We start from the raw sequence: 26,529 nt of genomic DNA, 5'->3' as shown, positions 1-26,529 counted from the left end.
GGACGCGTTACGAGCGAGAGGAACGGGATGTTCTCCCGCATAAGTGTTAGGAAATTGCTGTTTGTCTTTATGTCAAGCCGCCACCGATCTGGCTCTCTGATTGCCACCGCACAGGGCGAACGGCAGCGGCAATTTCGGCTCGGGCGGTGCACATATACAGATCCGCCGCCACCGATCTGGCTCTGTGATTGCCACCGCACAGGGCGAACGGCAGCGGCAATTTCGGCTCGGGCGGTGCACATATACAGATCCGCCGCCACCGATCTGGCTCTGTGATTGCCACCGCACAGGGGTTGCATTGGAGGAGGAGCGAAGAAAGGAATTAAGTTCGAGCCGGCGCTTTGACAACCGGAGACTCGCAGGAAGAGGGGGGAGGGGGGCGGCGTGTACACCCAGCGGCAAACGATGGGGGCAGAAGCGCGCGCAGCAAGCGGACAACACGATAAAGGGAGGAGGGAAGAGATAGCAGCGACTGACTGATGCCGCTGACGCCGATAGTGAGTCAATCCCAGCTGCGGAGTTGGTTTCAGGGACAACGAATAACCGGCGCGTCGGCAACTGAAGAGCACCCTATCCGCCACACAAGAACAGGGGGGGGGGGACCCTTTCCTCCTCTTTCTGCATGGCGGCGACGGTGTTCTATGCAGTCACGTTATCTTGACTCTCTAGCGGCGTCAGCGGCATCCAGCGGTATCAGTCGGTCGCTGCTAGCGCTGGGGGGATGAAAGGGGGGCGGAGCTGGTTACGAGGCCGACGACGACGACGCGAAACCCAGGAACGGACGCCAAAGAGCTGCGCTCTAAAAAAAAAAACGTCCGTGCGTCCGTCCGTCTGTCACGTGAGACGATTGCTTTCAAGATAGGGCTCGCGGCAGCGAGTGAATTGACCTTCGTGCTGCCTGTCGCTTCAACGCGAACTAAGCGGCGAGATACACAGCGCACACGAAGCTATCAGCACTCGCTGCACTGTGTCCTCATCGCAGATTGCTTTCTAGATAGGGGCCGCACCGTACGCAGCCGCCGCCGGGGTACGGTTGGTCGCGGTTGAGGATGCTTCGATGTCTATGGAAAAGGCGTTAAAGGGCCGTAACGGCTTATGATTTTAAACATCATCACTTTTCCTTTCATATTATTATTATTATTATTGTTATTATTATTATTATTATTTCTTCCTGTAGAAAAAGAGAAGTGGAGTACACATGGTACTTGCTACGCCAAGTCACTCCACATTAGCATAAATATAGCAGAACAGAACTGCCGATAAAAAAAAAGAAACATTGTCATCAATGTGAGACCGTTGACCGTACGCGCAGTCTGGCGACGATAGAGGTTTGAGAATAGCTACGCGCTGTTGCCTTATTTCTTCGCAGTTAACCGCAGCGTTGCATACCTCACTGGGTCGAGACACATGTCCAGATGAATGTGACGTTGACATCGTGACCAAGCCGTTCATTTTCAACCTCGCGCTCATTTCACGGATGTCACGAACGGAAGACCCGCGCGCCGTTCCCGGATGTCAGCCTCGATATCAATTTCTCGGTTAAAAAATGGGTCATGGCAGTACATCGCGAACGTGAAAGAAGTTTAGTCGGGCAAATCAGTGAACCTCACCGAGTTACGTTCTCGTTTTGCGTCGTCCTTGATGAACCTGACGCCTGCGACTGCCTGCTCGCTCCGTAATTGCACTCGGAGGTCAATCCGTGCGACGGAGGAGATGCGGCTTTCAAGTTTGCCTATAATCGGTACGCGCTGCGTGTGCTTCATTCCGAGCAAGGGGTCGCAGACTTGACTACCCGGCCATGGCGGCAATGTTTTGACGGCGGGGTGGTGAAGAAACGCTCATACGCTTCAATTAAAAATTAAACCGCAGCCCTCCACTACGGCGTCGTGTTGCTTCAAGGCGTTATACACATGAATCGGTCGATATTTAGTCAAATGTATGTCCCAAATCAGCTGACATGTACGACCCATCCTTTTCTTTCTTTTCTTTTTTAACGAGAAGAGGGATAAAGGCCGTCTGAGTTGAAGGCAAGGTACAAGTGCGGTTGGAAGTTAGTGCTTCACAGTGTGATTCAAAGAGGGTCAACCGTGTGGGCCACAAAAAAAGAAAAAAAAAAGGCGGAGTCGGAAGTGCAGACAGAGGGAATGCAAAACAGCGAAAGATGTTCTGGAAGTAAGTCGAAGGCTGCTCACTGTGCCGCCGTCGCGACGCCAGACGTTTCCGCAGCGTGGTGTTGGCCGCGCCGGAAGTTGCGTCATCTCTTCCCTTTCTTTTTACCCCTTGCCGTGCCAGTCCGCCAGTAGCGTTTCGACCTGCGCCCAGAGTGATCTCTCGATAAGACGGTGACTGCTTCATTTTATGTTAATCTTTAGTTTTCTGACGACCTTCTTCGCTTCCCATTCTCTTGTATCGCGGTGTTCACGAATGCAGGAGTCTGGCTGGCTATATATCCGAAAACGATTTCGTGCGCGTAAGGCCTTACAAACAAACTAGAAAAGAAGGAAGTGCAGATGTGTAATTAGCGTTGCGGAATTTACGTGGGACATTTTCTCTGACCAGATTATCGTTGACGTTTCAAGAGGGGAAGGAAGAAGCATACCGAGAGAAGGGATGAGTCATGAAATGTAGAATAGTTTTTTTCTCTTTCTTTCTTTATTATTTACTGCTGGGAAAGATGAGGAGAACTAAGCCGATCGACGACTACGCAGATTGATTGTGCTAGCTTTTCAAGGAATCTTTCGTGCCGCTACACACGCTGCAGATGATTTGTAATTTTATCTTGCATACACGAGGCGACGAGAGGTTCCGCTTCTTGAAGGCAAATGGACTGTATGAACATTCGTGACTGTTATAGAACATTCCTCCGCGGGTCCGTTCACGCTGACTCACTCTTTATCATTTTCACAGCGGATCTGTTCTAAGTCCGGCCTTCGCCGTCCGGCGTCACGCAGGGGGGCAGGGGGCAAAGCGCGCGCCGGAGGAGGGGGGGGAGATGGGTATAGGAGTAGGTAGGTATATCGAGGGCGCCCCCCCCCCCCCATTGATTCCATTCGGCGCGACTGGCAGCGCCGAAATCGTGCAAATCCCGAGCTTCAAGAGCGAGAAGCTCAAGCAAGGCGCCAGCGGAGGGAAGCCGTTACCGACGAAGATCGCGAACGGGAAGCGCAAGCCAACCCCCATTTTCAAGAGAAGGCAACCCAAGCCAAGCGCCAGCAGAGGCAAGCTAACCCCCAACTACTTAAGTAGGAGACCGAGCAGAGACGTCGACGCAGAGAGATTCCTCCCACTGAGGGTGCCGATGGACGGTTCAAGAGAGAATCACTCGGCCGTGAGTGCGGCCACAGCTGCAAAGTGTGTCATAGACTGCGTTTGATCACAACCTCACTCAGGCAACTGAAGAGCGTGCGCAATCCGGAACCGAAGCTCAAATTTAGCAGAACGACGAGACAAAATATTTTCATGATTTTCGCGTTAAAGACGAGTTCAAATTTGAGAAAACGACCACCAGCTTCACTGTTTTGACAGCTTTCATGGCATGGAACTGGCTTTACTTTCTTTCGGTTCTCCTTTTTCCCATCTATACTTCTCTTTTCCCACTTCTCCAGACAACGGGCACGTCCTTGGTTGAACTTCCTGTATTTCCTTATTCCGTTCTCTCTCTCTCTCTCCACTCTTCATATCCTCTCTTTCTCACAAATATACGCAGCAGAGAACATTAATATATTATCATAATTCATCACTCACTCACTCACTCACTCACTCACTCACTCACTCACTCACTCACTCACTCACTCACTCACTCACTCACTCACTCACTCACATACTACGTGTTCCTTACGTTTGGACTCAACGCGCGTGGAAAAACAGCTCCGCTTGGGCACTCGGGACTACGGCGCGCGGATGCCGTTCTGTTCTCGTTCAGCGACGGTGCAAAGGGCGAGGAGGAAAACGAGGGCGAGGGGTGAGGGAAAGGAGGGGGCGCGCTGCCGGCCATGTGACCCGCGAGGAGCCGAGAGAGACGCGCCGCCGCCGTCTGGGCCAAAGAGAGCCGCACACGGCAGTACGCGAGGGCGCGCGCCTGCTTGCGGCCGCGAGCGAGTCATCGTCGTCGTCCTCGGCATCCTGCCGCTCCCGCGCTTCCGCCGCCGCGCAGACCTCGCTCAGCTGCTCGTAGTCGCGGTCGCTCTCCTCTCTCGAGTGGCGGGTTTTATTTTCCCCGGGCGCCTCTTCTCTCGCCCGTAGGAGCACGCGCGCACACGGTGCTTGTGCCTGTTTCGAAGTCGTCGCCCTGCTCACGCCGCCTCCTTCGCGCACGTGGTCGCCACCGAGTTTCGCCGCCTCACCTGACACGTCTTTTGTTGGGTAACGACGACGGATCGTGTTGTTGTTGTTGTCTCGAAGCTGAGGGGGACAGCGGACGTCGTCACCGACTTCAGTGTTTGGTCCCGGAGCTTCGGATTATCGTGAAAGAGAAGCAAGAAGAAACCGACTCGCGGGACGTCAGGATCGAGGAGGAAACGGGCGTCTGCCGTCGCGTCCTTTCGGTCCAGAGGTGTTCTCGCCCAATCAGCGGGAGCGTTTCCCGGAGACCGATGTCAATCACCTCGTGGCGCGCAGTGCGTCATCCCTAATGGTGAGTGTGCCAAGAATTGAACTTGACACTTTCTATTCTTTTTTTTTTCTCGCGGGGAGAGTTGCAGGGAGAACAGGAGCTTGCGTTTAACGCAAACAAATCGCGCAGCCTCCCCGAGTAAGAATTGGCGATAACAGGCCTTGTTCCATGCCTTTTTTTTTTTTGCTTTGTTTCACATCTCTCTTGGCAAGCGCAACACTTAATGATCCCTGTCCCTTATTGCATTTCGCATCTAACGTGGGCACGCGATTATTGCTTTCCAGCGCCTTGTTAACGCTGTGAGAATTTTTTAACTGTGTTCCTTTGTCTTTCATTGTTGGCAGGCCAATAGCTCGATCGAATACTGAGAGCCGCGGGGAAAAAAAAAAAAACAGGCAGACATGTCAATCGAAACAGGAATTCCGGTTTGCTAACTTACACAGTTGCTGCGAATCGGGGAGGCAGAAAGATAAACAAGGAAATGGAAAAGGAAGATAACGTTGCTGATATGCAAACAGGAGTCCCACGCGTCTGCTGCTTTCTTTCAACCCGTTAGGTCGCAGCGAGACCACATTGCTACGATTCCGCGTTACGCATTTCGATTTACTGAGGTACGAGTAAATATTCCACAGTTGTCGAAATTGTGGTGTTTAAAGAGATTTTCAATTTGTTAACAGACGCTGTGTGACAGCGTGCGCCTGTATTTGGGTGTTAGTCGTCTAGAGACGCAGGGGGACATCAAGGTGGCGGAACGGGGCTCAATGGGTTAATGCTTAAGGTGTCTGCACGTGACATAGGTAGTCATATGTCATTCTTTATAGGACCTTGCTAAGTTTACCTCAGTGGTTTGTGCGGAAGGAAATATTTACTGTAACAATTTTGGAAAGAGTTCTTCAGATGCGGGGCACTGCTGGCATTTCTGTGCTGCGTAAACCCGTATCACAAAAATGTAAAAGAAGGACGCGCCTTAACAGTATTTATCAGTTCTTCTCTAACGCTTACCTCATCAAGTTTGCGTCAACTCCACTGTGCTTACCAGGAGCTGCTTAAATGCTTAAAGATACTGCTTAAAACAACTTAAGTTAACGAGGAACGTTTTCCGGCCGCTCTCTCTCTCCCTCCCCCCCCCTTTTTTTTTCGCACATATTTGCAGTAGACTTTGCTAACAAGAAACTCTGTATAAGTTATAACACTGACGCTGCTGCTTTATCGTGGCGAAGGTTCGAGGTTTAAAAAAAGACGCGGTTCAAACGAGGTCTCCTGCTTGACTATAACCAGCCAATAGGCTTGTCTCGCAAACATCTCTGCCTGTTTGTCGCTTGAAAAGTACATTACATGCATCAAAACGCCTTTATTTTCTTTTTAATTGTAGCGATCGACGGATGAAGCTCGAAAGTGAACGAGCTAAAGCAATGTAACTCACGGCAAACGAAGCAAAAAAAAATACGTTTGAGAGAAGTGAAGCGTTACTTCCTTGGTAAACGTCATGCCCGAAAATATGATAGTGCTCCGCGTTTAGCTGCCTCCGGTACAGCCACTTTTTCCATTTATCTTCCTTTATTAAGCAACAACGTTGAAATACATTGACCTCACCTTTCACATGCCGGAGAAAAGCGCTTGCTTCATGTAGCAACAGTATATATTTTTTCTCTATATATGTACTATTTCCTAAAAATTAAGTCGTGAACAGTTCTGGACTGATTGGCTTTCTATAATCTTAACCTGACCATTTCAGAGACGCTTCTTTAGCTAAACGACGTTCGATTAAATTATGCTTGCCTAGAACGTGCTCGAGAAACGCGCTTACCTAATATAGCAACATGGTAGTGCCTCTTTCAATCACGGGCGATCACGTGATTTTAGAGAAGGCTGTCTATGTCAGCGCCGTCGTATTGCATTAAATTTCCACCGGGCTTCCGGCTTGGGTGGAGGCGTACTCGATTCTTCTTTTGAGAAAAACATGTCTCCTTGTTGCACGACAGACGGGCTGGGCTTTCACAATCCATCTTCGTTACACTGTCAGGCCGACGAGCGAACGCACATAGATGTTGCATAACAGTGTCGTCTCGTTCGCGGGGTCATTATGTACGAGCCCGATATTCGCGTATGCAGACGCAAAGGTACACGGCATATTGTGCTCACCATTCCTGCGTACAGGTCGCCATACGGGAAGTCATCACTCAACCGATCGCTGAGAAATGGAGGTGACTTGCTGGTAAATACTTACCGCCGAAATTGTATCCAAAGAGACAATACAGTCGAGTAGAGAAAGAGAGAGGCAGATGAGAAGGAAAGACAGAAAGGTTAGCCAGTGTAAGTACCGGCTGGCTGCCCTGTGTTGGGGTAAGGGCTAAAGGGAATAAAAGGAGAAAGAGGAAAAGACACAAATACGAAAGGGGGGTAAGGGGGAATGAATGCGTGCGACACCGGGACGATACACGGAAGATAGTTGCGATGGCAACAATGCCACCATGCAACTGAACGCTGGTCAGCTGACACGTGTGGGGCACCATAGAGTTTCATACAATAATTACCACAGGGAATTCTACGCTAGTGTCTACGGCAGTGGGGCCGGCTGTACCAGCATGGAGAATTATGGGAAGTGCATGGATTGGCCTAAACTTTGTCCTTCTGGCTTCAAACGGCTTCGCGGCTTTGTAAACTCATTTTCATCAAAGCAATGCGTAGTAAGTAATTACACGAGCATTATTAAAATTGTACGACTGGAGGGTTCGAACGCCGAACCTTTTAGCGCAGAGGCCTGGTGTTCAAACCATTACATCACGGGCGCATGCAGTTAACAAGCGGCATAAAACGTCCTTAGGGACTTATCGTGGGCAAGCCAGTGCCTTGAAATGCTTGGCGCGTTTCGATTTGGCCACCTCGACAAGCTAAACCGTTGCAATCGGTAGCTGCTGTGTTTGATCTCAGCGTCTTCTGCACTTCTAAAAAGTATAGGCTGCTCTGAAATTTGCGACAATGAAGCCACACACAGGGTAACAAAGAGAGCCACGAGAACGTTTGAATCCACAAGCACGAAGATCAGACTAATCCGTGTACTTCGCATCATTCCCATGGGGTCAACGACTTTAGCGCCAGAGTTCCCTCTAGTAATTATTGTGGAAAACTCTGTGTCGCGCGCGTTGAGATGAAAGAACCGCGACAATTTCTATATTTTTCTTCGCGTACCTAATGTCAATACGCCACTATATTTTCGCCTTGTTTTAAGAGAAAACATTAGTTTGTTAATTGTAAGCGTTATAAAAAAATTCAATGAACGAAGGTGATTAAAACAGCGAGAAATACATAGATGTACGTCACAGCCTGTCTGTCGTTCTGTTAACTTTTTTTCCCTTTTGCTATAGCTAACAAAGAACTCCGTTGATCCCTGTACAACCGTGGTCGAAAGGTAGCTCATATTGGCCAATAAAACTAAGCTGTGCGAGTAAAATAACAAGAAATACAAACTTGGAACTTCGAGCGCTAGTCGAGCTTTCTTTTTTTTTTCTTTTTGATATTTACTTGTGTCTACGACTGCCCTTCTTTTAGCGTTGCTGCATAATCAAGCAATCATCCTTCTCTTCAGCCGATTTATCTCAGTGTTCCTCATCATCCTTATATGGGTCCAAGAACGATATCTTATTTTTACTGCCGGTTTAGCTTCTTCAGGTGTGCGGAACAATTTACAGCCACTGTAAGGTACAACATGTTCGCGCTTCGTTCTGAGCGTTTGAGCAAGCAGCGAGTAAGCTCTCAAACTCACGCCCATTTTTTTCCCCTGCACAGCTTGTCTTACTACCGTCATTTTCACTTTTCTTAAGGCAGCGTGGGCACGTTGAACCGGACTTTATTCGACGCATAAAACCTTGGAAGTGCTCTACAAAATAGATTAGCGTAAAGCCGAGATGTTCGCCCGTGAACATACCGTGTCGTAATCCGTTCAAACGCCCTCCCGATATGTCAGCCGCGTCGTGGCTGGTTTATCGCCTCTCCTAAAATGCATGTGAAAGCTGAAGCGGGGGAGCAATACATCGCAACTAAAGCATTTCCTCCCAAGAATTACTGGGGGCACTCTGGCGCCGCGCGATCGCTGAGCTATAATGACAGTTACGGGGAGTACCGTATCTATTCGTGTATAGGTCGGCCGTTCTTTTTTTTTTTTTTGTTGTTGTTGTTGTTACCCAAAATGTGCTATCGACCTATGTGCGCGTGTAAAGTACTGGGATAACGGACATCCCTCCGTTACGCCCGCTGTAAGGCCACTCTGGAGATTATCCGGGCTGGCTTTAATAAATGCTGCATATCCAACGCATTTGTCGACGCCGAACATGACGTCGTTTGCGGGGCTGAGAAGCGTTCGACGAGGAGTACTTCTCTGGCTGCTTGTTACATCGAACGGCGAGTTTTATTAGTAGCCGAGATCAATAGGTAGGGGCCGACTTATATTATTGCTCGAGTAATTTTCGAGTACGTACAGTACGGGGATTTTTCTAATCTTCGACCGTGTGGCTTCGGACACTCTTGTGGCGTTATTTATTACACGCTTTCTTTTTTTTTTCTAAATTTCCAAGTATAATTTATTTATTTATTTTTTTACGCAGTGAGGCAATAAGCATCCTCGCCACATGCATAATCATTGCGAATTGTTGCACTTATACCCGCAGTAATTTCTTGAATACTACCGATTTGCAAAGTCAAGAAGGCGTTCGAAGTCAAAAGGGCCAAGTTTGCGCAAGAACTTGTACTACCCGTCATCCCAAAGCTGGCGGAACCGCCACATCTGCTGTCCTCACAGACACTAGCGCCGGATTTCTCTCTAGTAACGTTTGGCCGAAACTATTGCGGTCGCTTGCAAGGCCTCCGAGACCGCAGTCTGCAGCGACAGCAGCATGTGCGGCTTGACCTGACCGCGCATCGAACGGGACGGGCATTCTTTTTGTTTGCCGGCGCGGCTCACCAGTCCGGCGAGCATGAAAGTTTGCTAAGCCGGGCGCACAGATTCGTTCTTGCGTGAAAGCCACCGGAAAACTCCGCGGCGGTCACTATTCAGAGTTCAATCCCGCCCCGGGCAAGCGAATTTGTTGCTCTGTGTTCGGCACTGCCTCTGACTCCACATCGGTGTTGACTTGGCTCCGGGCTATATCCAGGCGTCGGCCTGCGCTAAAGGCCCCCAGCAAGTGATGCGTGACGCGGAGTTCTTTTCATTGTAAACGTAATTCTTTCGTGTACAGGCACGTGTAGGGAAAGGACAGGCTGCAAGTTTCCATGGTGAGATGCGGCAGTGGTCATGGTCGACAAAACGGACGGCTGCATCCTGCTTTGCGTGCGTGCGTGCGCGAATGTGTTTGTGCGTGTGTTAACGAGCTTTTTCGGGTTTTCTTCAAGGGGGCGGTCTTTAAGGGCGCCTAAAACTCGGCGAGTTTGCTAGTGTTTCTGCGGCGAGAACTTTTGCTTCTTTTGTTTATCTCGCTTTTTGTTACCGCTATTCACTGCTTCAGGGATCAGCTGCTTGGAGAAACAGTTTGAAACATTTCTCATTCAGAAGGTGGAAAGTTTCTCCGTAAGCCAGCCATAGTTTTCCATTCGCGTTCTCCTCGCGTATCGCTTAACTGTACAGTGCGCGTATGTAATTCCGTGACTAACTTGATAGCTTATAATGTGTTTTATTCAATAAACCATTCTAGTAACTGGTTAGCGCGTGTTCTGTCTAAATTCATTATGTTCGTTCTCGTTCTGGCCTCGCGCTATGTTGGTCATAACACAGCTCTATCAATTTGCCCAGAATTGTGTCACTGATCAAGTCAATATGGTCGCTTCTTTTTTAACGTTCAGCGACGTGTACGTTTGACATAACGCATCGTCAAGCTGTTCATTTTCACTTAGTCAGTGGTTCAATTATCGGCTCAATATTCTTTTACGTGGCCAAAACCCTTGCCTGCATCAACTGCACCAAATGTCTGTCCTATCAAGGTCAGTCAGGATGATGGAGAGATCACAGCCATTGCCGCAAACACTGCAGGCATTCACTCACGCAATGCTTGCACGTCGACTCGAAAGAAAACACCGTGTGTAAAATGAGATCGATATCCGGAGTGCGAGAAATCTGAAGTAACAAAATAAGCAAGTAGGGAAATCGTGTGCTTATAGATGTTTTGATATTTCATTTAGCGGTTACCTTCTTATTGTTTGCGTCCGCCTTCACAAAGGCATCGTTTGCAGGTTGGAAGGCGCGCTTCAAAAGACTACAGACGGCTAGCTTGCGCGGGGCAAGGCGCACAATGTTCGTGTCGGCCGGGATTGATGGCCTCGATTATGCATAGCAAAGCACGTGTTGCAGCTCTTTCTTCTTTTTTTTTTTTCAAATCTCTACGCCTGAGCGTGGCCCGCCGGCGTCTATCCGATGCGGCAAATTGAAGCCTAGTGTTTGGCTAAGACCGGTGAACGTCAAAACGTAATGTCGTCATCGATGCGGCTCTTGTGTTCTGGTTGCGCTTTTCTTTGTTGATATCGTATAGAATATTCATTTACTTATACTGGATCCCAGATTTGATTTTCAAATGAAGACGTGCAAATGACTTGAGGAAGCTTTATTCATTCATTCAGGGGCTTTAACGACGCAAATCGGTTACCACTGAGGCTTTGAGACGTTCGGTCCAGGCTACTTGTAGGTCGCTCTTTGCAAAGGGCTTGACTCTCACTTTACCATCATCATGAACCGTAATGGAGGGCTCCGGATAAATTTTGGCCACCTGGCGTTCTTTAGCGTGCATCGAAAGTATGGCACACGAACCTTACTATTGCAATTTCGTCCCCATCAAAATGCGGCCGGGTGTCGAACCCAAGACCTCGTGCTCAGCAGCAGAACACTATAGCCAGTGCGTCATTGCGGTGGGTGGCTTGAGGACGGAAAATGAAGCATACATACATACATACATACATACATACATACATACATACATACATACATACATACATACATACATACATACATACATACATACATACATACATACATACATACATACATACATACATACATACATACATACATACATAGTGACGATAATTTAGCGTCGACGAGCTTGAAACGATGACAAGCGCAGCGGACGCGTTAAGACGCTCGGTACAATGCGCACGTAACGGTTCAGCCGAAGAGCATCATGGGATAGCAGATTTCGATGGAATCTAAAACATATGAAGTACGAATCAGTCGCAAATGAAGGTTACCTTCATCGTCATAAGAAACAGCAAAAAAAGAAAAAGTTAACCTACTGATACTTTTTTTATTATTTTTACTTTTGGGGGGGAGTGGTCTTGTGTCCTCCCTGCAGAGCGAGAGCTTCTCTTTCTCCCAGTTTCCCGGAATAGTACGAGAAACGACTCGGGCCGAGGGCAGTTTCTCATTTGAGAAGAGCAAACGGAATCGATGGTCCGCGCCCGAGTTGCTTCGTTTGCGCGAGACGTGCGTCGCCGTATCGCCGCCAGCGCTCGCGGTTCCTTCGATAGCCGAGACGTGAGCAAGTTCAGATAATGGGTGCGCATCCTTTTCTTTCTTTCTTTCTTTCTTTCTTTGTGCAAAAGAAGTCAGCTTTGTGCAGTTGGTCCAGTGCAAGAGAAAGAACGGTGGGACGAACGTCGGCGCACGCGAGGCACCTTCATACATAACGAAAGACGATTTCCGTAATTAAATTTGATTCGACGCTTTGCCGGCGCGCCGACGTTGGATGCAGTGCGGTGTGCGGGCGGGGAGAGGGGGGAGGGAGTGAGGGGAAGGAGGAACGGTACGTGTGCTGTAGCGGTGGGGAGTATAAGCTGCAGGGCGCGCGCGGCTTTTGTGATGGACTGCCGCGAAGCCTGACCGACGCGACGTGGCCCACGTGATCTCACGTAAGCGATTGCCGCGCCTACGTATGAAGGAGGAGTACGGGGGGGCAAACGAGAAAGTACGAACAGAGAGAACGGCCGGCGTATTTATGGTCGGGATTTGTGATGGCATGTGTCTCCGCCGAGTTGGAGTCTCTGGGGTGCCAATGCCCATTCCGGCTGCAGCGCGATGTAAATGCGAAAAGTTAGAGCGAGAAAAGAGAAAGAGAGGAAAGCAGTGATCGCGCAAATGGACGGGTTCCCGTTGGCGATCGCACTTCTAATGACCGACTCGTGTAACTGGCGTGTAGTTAGGGGGAGGGTTTCGGTTTGCATAGCGATTCGTTTACTAAGCAAATGAACTTTTAGCGCAGAATGGTCAGCTCGGTGTGACAGCGGCAGCCTGCGTGTGAATAGTATAAATGGGGTTCACTTGGACTAATGTGTATGTGTTACCCGAGTTGACTCTGAATGTAGCGGGACAAACAAGAAAACGACGCACAAGAATGCTCACGCGAAGCTGAGCGTTTTTTTTTTTCTTTATAGAACCAACGCGTTTCATTAACGCAACGCCAGGCACCACTTTGAGGTCATCGAGCCCAGGCCAGTAGACGAAAATACCGCGATAAATAAGAGTACATTTTTAGCACGCCCCCGAAAAGTTAATCTCAGTGCGTTTGGTGATGTAGCCGAGTAGAGCCTTTCAGGATGAGTTTGAAAGGAGACAGTCTGTTTCGTTATTGCCAGACAGAGCGTATTTGCACTCATATAAAGCCTTCACCCTTCGGAACGCAGGCGTACATTTACAAGGTCTCGAGGAGCGCGTGTTTCTTTATTCGCGGCTGTTGACTTGTGTGCGGTCGCTAAACAAACATGCGCCTGTGTGCTGGTTCCTCAGCAGCCACTGACGGTCGCCGTTCGGCTCTATACTTGGCGGACACGTGAAACCTACTCTTATAGCCTGCTGGTACAGCTTGCTGGTATCCGGGTTGAAAGCTAAAGCGCAAAATAAGGAAACACAAATTCGATGGTCTGGAACAGAAGCCTGGGGGCAAGGTGCATGTGGAGATGTTAAGAAACCCGGAACCGAGGCCGAATAGCTGCCCACCAGTGGACGGAGAGAGAGAGTTTCGTCACCCAGTCGCAAGCGGTGCCGATGCACTTCAAGAAAAACCAGCAGCAGTACGCTTTACTTCGCCGTTAGTACGAGATGGTTCGAATGCCTTTAAAATTGCGGAAGGGCTATCTCACAGCGGTGAATATAGGGCGAATGTCTGAGTGTTGTAGTTGGGGCGGTCGCTGTAAGAGAGAGAGAGAGAGAGAACTTGAAGGAAATACAGAAAGTTGGGATGGTAACCAGGAGAGCTTCCGCTTGGCTACCGTACGCTGGGGGAGGGGCTCGCGGAGGTGTAAAAATGTTATAGGAAGGAAGGATAGAGAGAGGAGGGATGGAAGAAAGAATTAGGGAAACGAGTAAGGAGAAACGGTCGCAACGTGCAAGTGCGCGAATCGCGTCACGCAAGCTACTTGTTCCCGAAATGCACCGATGTGTCATTATATTGTGTGTAGGTGAGCGCTGCTCTCGGCGTTCGGGCATCTTTTAAACGAACAGTGGTCAGTCGTCCAGTCGTCCCAATTCGAAGGTAATCCGAAGTCCACAATAATTTTCGTCTCTTAATATAGCCCATGTTCGCGCTCTTGCGCGACACTATAAACCAGCCCGTAGTATGTTGAAACGAACTCTTACTTAGGATGAGCAATGCAGTCATACACTGTTTTACTTAAAATATATAATTAAATATCACCCCCACTTTAAGCTCTACTCTCACCGCCAATTTTTAGCTTAAGTTGCTTATGTAAGTCCTTCCGGCGAAAACGTCGACTGTCGACCTTTCAGTGTAGATCTACGGAGGAGTCGTCACTGCAGCCTGGTGCGCCTTACAAAAAAGAAAAAGAAAGTTCAAGCATATTAATGTGCGTCAGCCAAACCGTGCATCGGTGGCCAAAAGAAACTCTAATGTAAGCTGATGTCTCTAATGAGCATTGGCGCAAACCATGTCCCGCGAGTTTAGTGCCATGACTCTTAACCCTCTCCGCTCTTGCAGAATGCTGCTGCAGGCAAGTATACACACGCACATCGCAGGAGTACCGTTACAGCCCTGACCACGCTCCCGGGCTTTGCTATAGTTGACTAATCCTGGACACAAGCGTACTTTGGAAGGTAGAGGTGGGCTCGGCCGGGGTTGTGCCACTCTTTAATCCGCGGGCGTCATTTTGAAAAAGAAAAACGGAGCTTGGCGTATACGTCGCGTATACGCAGCGTTGAACTTTGCGACGGGCCTCCGATCTGAGAGAGTGCACCTAAAATCGGCGGCGGCTTGAAACCCGGGGCTCCGCGGCAATGACGTCACACACAAGAGCCGTGCATGCGCGGCGCGCTTGCGACAGGTTCGTTTCAAGCGGCGCCGCGTCCCTCAGTACTTCGCGTGGTACGTCGCACTCGCTAAGCCTAAATTGAGGCTTAACGCGTATGTTCTTTGTCGTCGGTAATGACAGAAAACTGGGAACGTGACGTGCCGTTGCGGCCATCGGTGAGTTCGTTCGGGGGTTCAGGGTCGGCCAAGGACAGGCGAAAACGCCGGGGAACCCAGACAGGAATATATAGGCATAGTTCTATTGCCATTTTAATCCGCGCAGCCAACCTCGGTGGCGGTCCGTCTCTCTTTCTCTCTCTCCCTCTTTTGCTTTCCGCATTCGACGCGAGAGACTCTATGAGAGTGCAGTGTGTGCCCTCCCTCGCGACATGCAAGATTTAACGAGAAAACGCGGGGATCAAATTGCAAAGCGCCGCATTGGGGGACCTGCCGAGTTGCGCGCACTTGCACCACCACCTCGGGTGATGCGTATCGCTGCCGCTCAACAGAGCGGAATCACGGAGAAAGAGAGAGAGAGAGAGAGAAAGGAAAAAAATAACCCCATATGGATAAACCTCACGTACGAAGCCAGCGAGAACAGCGAGCATTGGACCCGTTGCCAGCAATCGACAAGCGAAAGTGCGCGCGTCGCACTAATGGCCTTTTCAGAAAACTTCCAGAATACAGTGGAATCGCCCCGCGATATCATTCAGTGCACGTATACACCACATAGTCATATTGTGCGGAAGGTTGGGGGGCAGAAGTGCGCGTGTTTTTGTCTAATATGTGTTTCTGTTCGCGCTGCCTTTGACGCGACTGTCGTTCGTATACATTGTATCAGCGTTTTCGTTGCTTGCGCATGTATACCTCGTGCCGAGGTATACGGGTCATGCCGAGATTCGAACCCTGTTAATGGCGACATTCCTTTTTCTTTCTTTCTTGTTTTCCGTTGCTACAGTTTCGATGCCAAAAAGGCTAGCAAGGCTCAGAAAATTGGGAAGGTGCGAGGTACGCTAAGAAATCTCGTTTAAAACATCTTTACGTCCAACAGCACTAAGCTGTCTACGATATTAAAGTATTTGAACAAGTACATGCTATGTGGGTTACGAGAAAATAGTGTTAATTAATCACATTACATTTCGGGGGCTTTACGTGTCAAAATCACGATCCGCTTATGAGGGGTATTCAGTATTACTTTCGACTACGCTCAATGTTATTTTTGCCTGCGCCTATAAATCTAATTCGCTCCCGTTCCATTGAAATCCGGTCGGCCGGGATCGCATGTTACCACCACGGCCGGAACATGCGACCTCAAGCTCAGCAGAACATCGCATTACCCGAAACGTCGCGTAGCAAACTGAACGCTCTGCTGGTTTGTCCTCTATGCATTTCCTCTCCTTGCGGTCTCTCTCTCTCTCTCTCTCTCTCTCTCTCACTAAGCCACCGCCACGGGTGGGGATACAAGGCCGAGTCCATACAGCTAGATTAAGGAAAACGGGTGTTAGCTTGCTCAAAGAAGCGATGCCGCACTCAAAACGACGCGACAGCAGAGAGTGAGAGAGAGAGAGAGAGAGAGAGTGATATAGGAAGGCAGGGATGTTAACCAGTCAATAGTCTGGTTGGCTACCCTACGCTGGGGGAAGGGAGAGAGCGTGGGAAAGCAGCGGGCGTCACCTGCACACAGCGAGCGGCACCGTGGTTTTGTCGCTTTCGCGCGCGTTCGTCCACCTCGTCAAGGTGACCGACGTGCCATCGACGGAAAAGGCGGCGGCGGGCAGCGCTTTTCGAGCGAGGAAACTAATGTTCCTCGCTTATCTACGCGACACGAGGTGGCGCGCGCGCGCATGCACCGCGAGGTGTGGTAAACGACCTCCCCCAATCCCGGTACATACGTGACCTTTGCTTTGGGCGCCGTGCGAGCCCCAGAGATAAATCGAGCCCTCTGCGAAACGACCCGGGCGGGAAAAATAAAAGAGCTCGCCGTGTCGGCGCGGACGTACAGTGGTAGTAGCAAAGCCGCTGCATCGAAAGGAAGAAATAATGCTAAGTGAAAGCAAGGATGAAAGGAGGCGCTGATTTTTATCGCATTCGATAACGCGAGATTGGCGAGAAATGCGCGGGCTCGTGTCGAATGCATTTAGGTGCGTGAACTCGCAGTTGGTGGTCGCGCTTTGTTAGGGTCGAGGGTCTGCCACCCTATTATCGCCGTCCGTATTTTGTCGCGACGTCGACGAAGAGCGATCGCTCGAGCGGGCCCCGTCAACCCTTAGCTTGACCGGCACTGTTAGCGGCATGCGCCGGTGAACTTGCGCGAGTGCCTTTGTTTAACTTTATTTCTCTTTTTCATAGCTTTAATTTGTTTGCTTTCGTTTTGAATTGCAACTAGTTAATTGTAGCAATGAGCTTTGATTGCTTTTTCGTGTAGTGACAGTCTTCCGTGCGCGGACTGTACACAGGTGTGCTCGCAATGTTCCCGGAGTATAAAATTTAAACGTTCCCGGGCAGCCGGTATATATCGCGCTCTGCGGCTACATGCACGGAGTGTGGTAGCCGCCTTTATCTGTTGCGTCTGGCTACATTTGACTACCTTTGATTACGTGACCTCTCCTTCCCGCGGTCGTTTTGTTCCTTCCCGCCTTTGCTGTATTCGTTGCATTTTTTTTTTTTTTTTGCGAGGCGACAAATGAAATAGCTATCGACAGCCACAAGGTCGTTCGGTACCGCGAGGACGGAGATTATTTAGGAACATACCGTGTGCAGCCCATCACTGTCATGCTGGCGTTATAACGTTTCCCGCTTAAACAGCCTGGCGGGGAAGGGGGGGGGGGGCTAAATTTGGCACTACTGTCTACGAGCGCTTTATTTCAGCGCTTCATCTAGCATGTGAATTAGGGGTAGTATACCTAAGTGTGTCTATACTTCGTACCTTTCGCCTCGAATAAGAGCCTGGTTACAGGATTTAGCCCACGTTTCAATATTTTTTTGAATTTATGCATTTATTTATGCAATCATTTATTTGTTTATTTCGCCATTATCAAACGACATACAACCTTTATTATTTTTTTTTTTTGTATAGCGGAGCTCGCGGTAGTTTGTTTGCGCCACGTCTGCCTCAAGCAAACGCTATGTATTCTTCTCCCCTTGCAATAATGCGTTCGTGCGCTTCAGCTGCTTCAAATAAATAAATAAATAAATAAATAAATAAATAAATAAATAAATAAGCTGCTGATGTAGGGAACCGAAACCGAGACCTCGTTCTCAGCTGTAGGACTCCATAGCTACGGAGCCCCACCAGGCCGGTTATAAAAAAAAATTAAACAATCCACCTTCCGTCATTACTTCGTTGTGCGATCACTTTCGTAGGAAAAATCACTAGCTATTCGCCTAGTAGTGTTAGTACGAAACTTAATGGCGCAGCCCACTATGCGTTCGTCTCCGCGAGCCAAAACAAAAAAGCGAGGAACCAGACATGTATCCGTCGTCGCGTGATGCGCGCGCAGGGGGCACCTCGCGTCTCCTCCCGCGTGCGCCTTGCCCTGCCAACCCGTTCGGCGGTGTCCGCGGACTAATCCGGCTTCCTGCTGTCGTCCTCGCGTCGCCCGCGGTCTGCGCCGGAAATTGCGTGCGCCCAGGGAGGGGGGCTCCTACAGGGCAGGAGACGCCGGTGCCGCACGGCACGGGTTGGTCCCGTCGCGCAAGGCTCTGCGCGGACGCTTCGAATTTAGGTTGTAGCCGAAAGCTAGATGAAAAAAAAAAAAGGGGGGGGGGGGGGGGGTTGCACCTCGCCGCAAGCGGACAACGAACTGGTTGGTCTTCTCGCCGCTGCAATCGAGCCGACTTGGTCGCGATGCCACAAGGGCCGCGTTTGAATCGCCTATAGCGTGCTCCCGCCTCATTAGAGTTAATGTCGGATTCGTTTCCCCGATCATTCTTCCCTCCCGCGTGTGTCTGTCCTAGCCCCACGTCTTAACCGGGCCCGCTGTTGTCGTCTGACGTTGCCTCGATTTCTGTTTTTCTCGTTCCCGCGTCTCCCGGTCACCGCCGCTGCCACCGCCTGGCGGGCGAGTTGCGCGCGCATTTAGCGCAATTACGGGAGCCGCGCGGACATGATTGGTTGATCGCATGCGATTCCCGATGCCCGCGGCTTTGAGCGCTCACGCAACGACGCTCGTATGCGCGATCTGGCTGGCGTTGCTCCTCTTCTCTCGCACGCGTGCGTTGTATTTCTTTTTTCTTCTTTTTGTGCGTGGACGAGAAGGGCTGCTGGATCGGTCGACCTGTGTTTCCGCGTGTGAGAGAAACAACCTTAAACAAAAGGTCAGGCAGTGCGGTGTCCTCGAGAAAACGAAACGAAGAGGTGCGCATCACCGCTTGCCGCAAATGAGGCAAGACGTGCGGGCGATTGAGCTAGGCGAGGCTGCGTGCCCCCGGAATAGCGTATAGATCTCGGCGACCGCGCTTACCCTTGCGATGTTCGACAGTATACCTGGCCCGGTCACGGCCCTTTTCTTTTTAGTCACGGTGGCGCGTTAGTTGTCATGCTAACGTCTAGGTTTTTTACCGTGAGAAAGACGCCGCAGACGGCTCCAAATCAGTGTTGTGAGATTGCTTTTTTTGTTAACCACTGTATACGAGGCTCGCAAAGCGGCACGAGGAATCGACGGTGGGCTGGTGGTGTTGCATACGTGTTGCTTGTGCGCTTGTGTTGTCGTTCTTTCACTTGTTCTCATCTTGCGCGCTGTGCAACCCGTCCAAATCGCGAAGCTGCGCTGCAATACTTGTCGGCTGTACGGGAATCGACTATCGTCTTTAGTGCTCGTACTCTCTGATGTAACGGGTTGTTGTTCACCTTCCTGTTCCCTTTCTTTTTTTTTCTCTCAATCTTATCTTCTTTTAATTTTCTCGCTGGTTTTCAAGCAGCTGGTCATGGTGCCTATTTCAGGAGAGAATTACTGGCCTGCTTCTCTTCCTGTCAGTGCATGTGGGGTGCTTAATATCGCGCGACTAAAGTTATCCCACGCAAAAAAAAAAGAAAGCAGCAGGAAATAACGAGCTGGGTTGGAGGAGTGGGTGGGAGGAGAAGGTGGGAATGGCAGCTGTTTGTTTAAGCTGTTTTTTAGATTGGCATATATACTGGAGCTTTCTTCACGACCTTTTTCTTTTTTCTCTCTCTGTTTGGAGCCTTTGACGGTGGCGGTATATATTAAGGCGTTTTAACAGTCGTACAATCATCATCTATTAGTGCTTACAACTATGTTCAAAGGCTCCATGCTCTTAACCTTAACGGAAACGCTCCTATATCAAGGTTAACGAGGAGGTCCTATGTGCGAAATAAGTTTGAGCCCACGACGTCAGTGAAGCAGGTAATCTTTGTTCAAATATAAAAAAAAGAGATCGTTTCTTTTGTAGTGTCTATAACAAGTCAAAAATTTCTTCTCCGCTTAATTATCATGTCTGCAGCGATTTGCTTGGCTTATCTGCACCTAACCCAATAGTGGCACCACATATAGCGCCGTTCTTTCTGCGGCACGCATCGTATGCGCCATGTAGGTAGGGCGAAATACTCAAGAATAGGCAGCATCAGTACTCCGCGAGATGTGTTCGAATAACTCGCAGTTGAACTAACCTTGTGGTGCACGAATAAAAACAAAAAAAAAAACGTACGTCATCAGCTTCTCAAACTGGACTCCGTGATAACGATTCTACCGGAGCCTCCAACATCCAAGGCGCACCTTTCTTCGATAGTATGCGTTCCCGGTCATTAGTCTTTCCCGAATGTTTCGCGTCGCCCCCGGAACTCTCTTAGTATATACGCACCCAAAAACCTTGCTGCTACTGAGTGGGATTCGTGTGCACTGCCATTGGCGCGGTCGTCGGCGACTGTCGTCTTAATTTTGTTCCCAGCGCTAAAGCGAACTCCACGAAGTCGCACAGCATAAGAGCGCTCGTCTATCACGTGGCACCACCAATACCAGCGAAACTTCCCTCCCGGTATCTGAGCTGGGGCCTCCAGCGTAGGCCCCCTTCTCATCTTCCTAAAGGAAATCGGGTAAGGTCGCCGCTGTGTCTGGAAGCTTTCACTCGCGCGCTGATGTTGTGCTGTTCTGACTCTGTACACACTGGGCTCGGCGTGGAGGCTTCCTGCGCCGAGCCGTCGACGTACCCTCCCATATACACCTGCCTATAAAAGCGACGCCGATCCGGGGCACGTGTTCCAGCAGAATCTATCTACGAGGTTTTCGGAGCGTATAATGACCTCGTCCCGGGTCATCAACTTCTTTCTCTCTTCATTTACGGGCCCAGGGCTGGAGCGGCAGTGGTGGGGGAACCCAGGGAATGGAAGGTAATAAGAAACAAAAAGAAAGGAACGCGAAAAGAAAACTTTGCTTGCTGCTGGAGATAGCGAACGCGCGGGCCGATAACGACGCGAACAGCCTCTGCAATCACGCGTTTATCGCACACGGGAGCCGCGGGCCCGAATATAAGGCGCGCATCTTCTCGCAGCCAAAATCCCTCCTCCCCTTTCTTCCACCAACACCCTCCCCCTTTTCTTTTTACCCCATCCCACCCCGTCGATCCTGTACGTTCGGCGCTTCCCGTTTCCCTGTGTTTCTCGCGCAGTTCGGGTCTTTTATGCGTCCCGACGCGCTACCACACCTCACTCCCTGCGTTTTGTGGGGCATGAAAAAAAAAACGGAAAAGCGGGGGAAGTGCTGTACGGCGGTGTTTCGTGTTTTTACTGCGTGTACTTATCGCTTCCCCTCGCTCTTTCTTCCTTTCTTTACGGTTCTGCCCGCCGCCTCGTGTTGCTCGCTGTAGCCCTATAGCCATGTCCATTACTCGATCAGACGCTCCGTATATACCACCGCGTTTGTGCTTCTTCACGGACCACACGTGGCAAATACCCTCCCCATCCCCTTCCTCCCCCCCCCCCTCCGATTTTCGCCTCCGACGCCTCATCCTCTTGGCCTGGCAGTAGACTCGTGCTTGCATCGAAAGTTGCTCCTTATATACGTGGCTTCTTCCCCAAATTCCCGCGTTTTCTTCCTCTCCTTTTCCCTTTCCTCGCGGGCATCTTCTGCCGCGCGCTGTTCCCGCCGAAGCGACAAATAGCGCTCCGCGCGGTCGGAGATAAAGGAAACGAGCGGGTGTGCATAATGGAGCCGATATGACAAATGACGCTCGCCTTTCCCGCGCAAGTAATACGTTTTTCCGCCGCCGAGAGAATCAGCGTTTGTTTTATCTGTTGCTCCCTCGCCTCCCTCACCCCTCCTCCCACCCCTGTATTTCTTCTCCACCCTTTCTGTCTTCACGCTCTTCCTTCCGCATGACTTGTGGTAGCGTCGATGTGTCGCGCCTATCGGGGGCGCTTTGTTTGCTTACGCGCTCGTCTGTTGTTTGGTTGCGACCTGCTCGACGCTGATTGTCTGCCGTTGCGCGAGTTAGACCTCGCCGCCGCGGTCGATGCCCACATTTCGTTTTGTTCATATGCAACTGCATGAGCTTGTGTTACGTCTGGAGAGCACTCAGGGGAAGTGTCACGGAAAGTACAAATTCTGTTCATGCTTTTTTTTTTCTTGCCGCGTGTATTACCCGTCATGTAGCTCTTAAGTGCACTCGTTTCGAGCTTGAATCGCGGAGCAGTCGCATCGGCGTAGCATTGTGAGCGCGCCCACTAATGCAAAAGGAAAAGCGGAAGCTAACTTAACATCACCGTGCAGACATTGTGTGCTACGGAGCGCATTTCTAAACGCGCTTCTTAAGCATAGACGTAGTTTTTTTTTCTTTTGCGGTTACTGAAAGCACCCTAAACTTGAACTTCACTATCGCGCAGGTTTCTTTTTTCTTATTTTTTTTCTCGAACCACTATGAAAGCTCATGTTGCGGCTGAATAGTGTGGGTGTGCATGATAGCCGATGCAGCACTGTGGTATAGCTTCGATACTCACGGCCTTCAGTAACGCAGCCTGCAGTCCGCAAGTTTGACTCGGGTGTATCTGCCGTTTGCGACTGGACCTTGCGATTCTCGGTTTGCGTGCGCGCTGCCTTTAGGTTTCGAGGATTTCGAGCGTACAAAAAGCTCGAAGTCGGCATATTTGACTTGCGTTTTCTCGCTGTCCGTGCTCGACGCCGTGTCTTTCGGAGTTATTTATTCTAGGGACGAGATCGCCAATACGAGTCTCGGCCGCGTCGGCCCCGTCCTGATAAAAATAGAATATGGAATAGAAAAAACACCAGTCGTGCTTATTCAGGCACACATTTAAAGGAAGCCTTGTCAATGGTTAACGAGTCGGAACAACAACCGTTCTCTTTGCGACCCTATTTGTTTTCTTTGCCTATCGGCTCCACTAGGAGACTCGTGCTTCTTAGATTACGAGCTCTATTCGACTTAACTTCACCGCTTCTTAGCAATAATTGGATTGGAAACTCTGCTTTGTGACTGATGTCATTTAGCTCTGACATATTAGCAACAACACTGACCCCACGCTTCGTGCCTACACCCACCTTTGTGTATTCATTCTTTCCCCTCAAACTATTAACGAATCGGATTTCTCGGCTCACGCACGCTGTAAATTACAGATCTCTATAACTTATATAACTAATAGATCGACATTTGTGTGTGTGTGTGTGTGTGTGTGTGTGTGTGTGTGTGTGTGTTCATATTGATTTGAAACTTCTTTGTGTAGAGAACTTGATATTCTGGTCCACTATACTTCTGTGTAATCACCCTATTTGTTTGACTTGCAGAACTAACGCAGTATCCTTTTCATAAATAAATAAAGCGTCTCAGTGCATTGCTTGTTCACCGCTTAATAAATTGTTGGCGATTCAAATTCGCAAACCAATCTCCGTTGTAACAAAAAAGAAAAATGAATGACACAGTTGATAGCGGCTTACAACTTTCCCGAGAGGTCGGACATCAAAAGACCGCTTACGTTCCTTTACCTCGAAGCGCACCGACCAGCCGTTTATTTCGGAACGCCGGCGCTAGTTTCGCAACGGGGACTAATCCTCCATCGGAGATGCACGTCTGGGACACGCAGGCCACATCACGTTTCTGTCACAGTCACGGAACAAACCGCAGGGCGTCTGCTCGGTTTCAAATTGATACGTATACACGCATACATACGCGCGTATATAACTATCCGTACAACTCCGCGGGGCCGTTACGACTGCGGCCTGTCGCGGCGCCGTTATACAATATGCATCGCGCAGCTGAACATTGAGCCGCAAAGTCGGAAGGCGTGCGGGACAGCGACCGTCCGCCACGACGTGTGGTGTCACGCCAGCCGAGGCAGCGGTGGAGAACGAAGAAATACACTAAACATCTGAACGAGACGAGGACAGAAGGAATGGGGGGAGGGGTCACACAAACCCGTGATCGATGCTGTACAAGGGGTCGCAGCCGTAGTGAGAGTCCTCCTTTGGGAGGCATCCATTCTTTATGGCGCGTGCGTTGCAGCTCAGTTTTGGCGCCGCTCGGTTTCTTTTTCTTCCTTTTTTCTTTTTGTTTCTTCTGTATTCGTACGGAACAAAAAAAATACGTGGCTTCCCTAGCGTCCAAATTCGTTCCGTTTCGCATGTATGTGCGCGCGCAGGTTTTGTGTGGTTGCAACTGACTGCTGTGGGCGCACTGCGCATGCATTGCCTTCTGACGGCGAACTCGCGCAACTTAACGTTGGTGCGTAGTACTTATCAGCTTTAGCTTGTGTTGTGAGTGAGGAAAACGAGTGACTAAGACTTCGTTATGCAAGAGCCGAGCGTACATGATATTATTATTATTATTATTATTATTATTATTATTATTATTATTATTATTATTATTATTATTAGTTTTGAAAATAACTATATACACTTGACAGGAGGAGTAGGAGCAAATAAAGAGAGGAGGCAGGGACCTTCACCAGAAATATTTCTGGTTAGCTCCCTTACTTTGGGGGACGGAAAAGAGGGAATAGAAAAGTAAGATAGAGAGAGGGGGAAGGAAAAAAAGCCGGGGTAAGCTCGCGCACGCATGCTGAGGGCCTGAGCGAGTCTAAGGCGTTCACATAGGCCAGTCGTCCTCAAGGAAGACAAAAGTACCTTCATAGCTTTGTGGACCGACGAACGGTAGGGACGGTCTTCAGGGAGCACCTGCACGGACAACGGCTGATCGTCCAGTCGTCGCAATGCGATAGATAATGTTTGTTTTTCAGACTGAAATCGATGACAATGGTTCAATAAATAGAAAGGGAAAGCGAGGAGCAGGCAGGCTGGCAACTGCTGGCCACTTAACATAGAAACCACAAAGGCTCGAGTATGTTTCCATCGGGTCGGTACATAAACTGAGTGTGGGAAGAAAGGCATTCGTTTAGAGCTGTACTCGGCAGAATCCAAATAACGTTAAAAAAATGTCAGGGGGTGACGCAATGAGCTTAGTTTGTTGCTCTAAGACATATTTAGGAGTAAGAGTACAGTTACTATGTTGAACAGCTACTGTGACAGTTTACCTGACCGTTCAATAATGTCACGTGATTATATGGGATCCCTTCGATTCTTCAGTACCGCGGCAGTTTAACAACAGGCAGAGTTCGCGTAAAGACTTACTGCTTCTTATGTCATAATCAAAATTTTCACGCGAGTGGTCTGGATTTGAGATTTTTAAGAGTATATATTTACTGTACAAGTTCGTTCACAGCTATTTTCATCCTGATTATTAAACAGTTTGTTTCTTCCTCTTTTAACTCAAATTTCTCGCTGCCAATGCCTAGTCGCAGGTCAGAGCTTTGATTCAAGCTGGCCTCTCAGTTTTTCTATCATAATAGATGTCTCTCTCTTTTTCTGTCTCCTTAGTCGAACGTCACTGGCGAAAGCTCTGATCCGCTTCGTTCTGGTTTCCACAGCGTTGAGCCATAATTAATGAACCCCCTCGCTGATTTGCGATGCGGAAATCGCTCAGCGTCGCTCAACCGGTTGTCTTCTTGCGATATACGCACACAAACTAGAAAGTAACGCCCATAGGTAGACCTGACTTCCTTTTTTTTTAAACACCACTGCATTCAAACGTAGGTTTACTTTGCTTTCATTTGCGATTTCCTCCTGTTCACACTTATTGCATATTGAAGTTCGCTTCTTTTCTCCACTATTCTTGCCATCTTTCTTTCGTCCCTTACCTTTCCTCGAGTGCAGGGTAGCAAATCAGAAGCTTCTCATTCGGTTAGCCTCCCGAGTTTACGCTACGCTACTCGAAGGCTTTGCTTTGCCAATACGCCTGCCGATACGACATGTGAGAAACGGTCCTTGACGTTTTCGTTTGATTGAACCCATGTCGCTTTCTGCCTAAGCCGTTCGTCTTCGGACATACGTATTTCAGGGGCGAAGGTGCGGGAGCAAGTTTTGTTCCGCGGTCTTAGTAGACGCGCTAAACATGGAGCGAGACGGCGACCTCGCAGTACCAGCGAGTGGTACCGGCGGCAAGAGACGAGAGTTGCAAAAAGCATTAAGAGATTTAGAGAAAGCAAAGAAAGGAAAATGTAGAACGCGACTGCCTGTATAAGTCCCAAGCAATCAGGTTGATGAAGGCGTCGAGGTGTGCGCGGCACACGAGAACTTAGCGGAATTTACCCTTCATATCACGTTTTACTTCGCCGGACAGCCTGGC

General features: G+C 49.5%; 1 protein-coding gene across 4 annotated transcripts in view; it reads left to right on the top strand.

Moving 5' to 3' along the window:
- LOC142583217 (irregular chiasm C-roughest protein-like) overlaps positions 1-26,529 on the top strand; it is a 188,198-nt gene that overhangs the window by 20,500 nt on the left and 141,169 nt on the right. For 2 of the 4 annotated variants that reach the window (XM_075693585.1, XM_075693582.1), the window contains exon 1: positions 4,062-4,633. The exons of the other annotated variants lie outside the window; for them this stretch is intronic. The gene's annotated coding sequence lies outside the window, so the exon portion shown is untranslated. Of the gene's footprint in view, positions 1-4,061; positions 4,634-26,529 lie in introns of those variants that run through there. 4 annotated transcript variants of the gene reach the window in all.

The sequence above is a fragment of the Dermacentor variabilis genome, chromosome 5 (assembly GCF_050947875.1).
Source record: "Dermacentor variabilis isolate Ectoservices chromosome 5, ASM5094787v1, whole genome shotgun sequence".
Classification (NCBI taxonomy): Eukaryota; Metazoa; Arthropoda; class Arachnida; order Ixodida; family Ixodidae; genus Dermacentor; species Dermacentor variabilis.
This window is presented reverse-complemented; position numbering and strand designations above follow the sequence as displayed.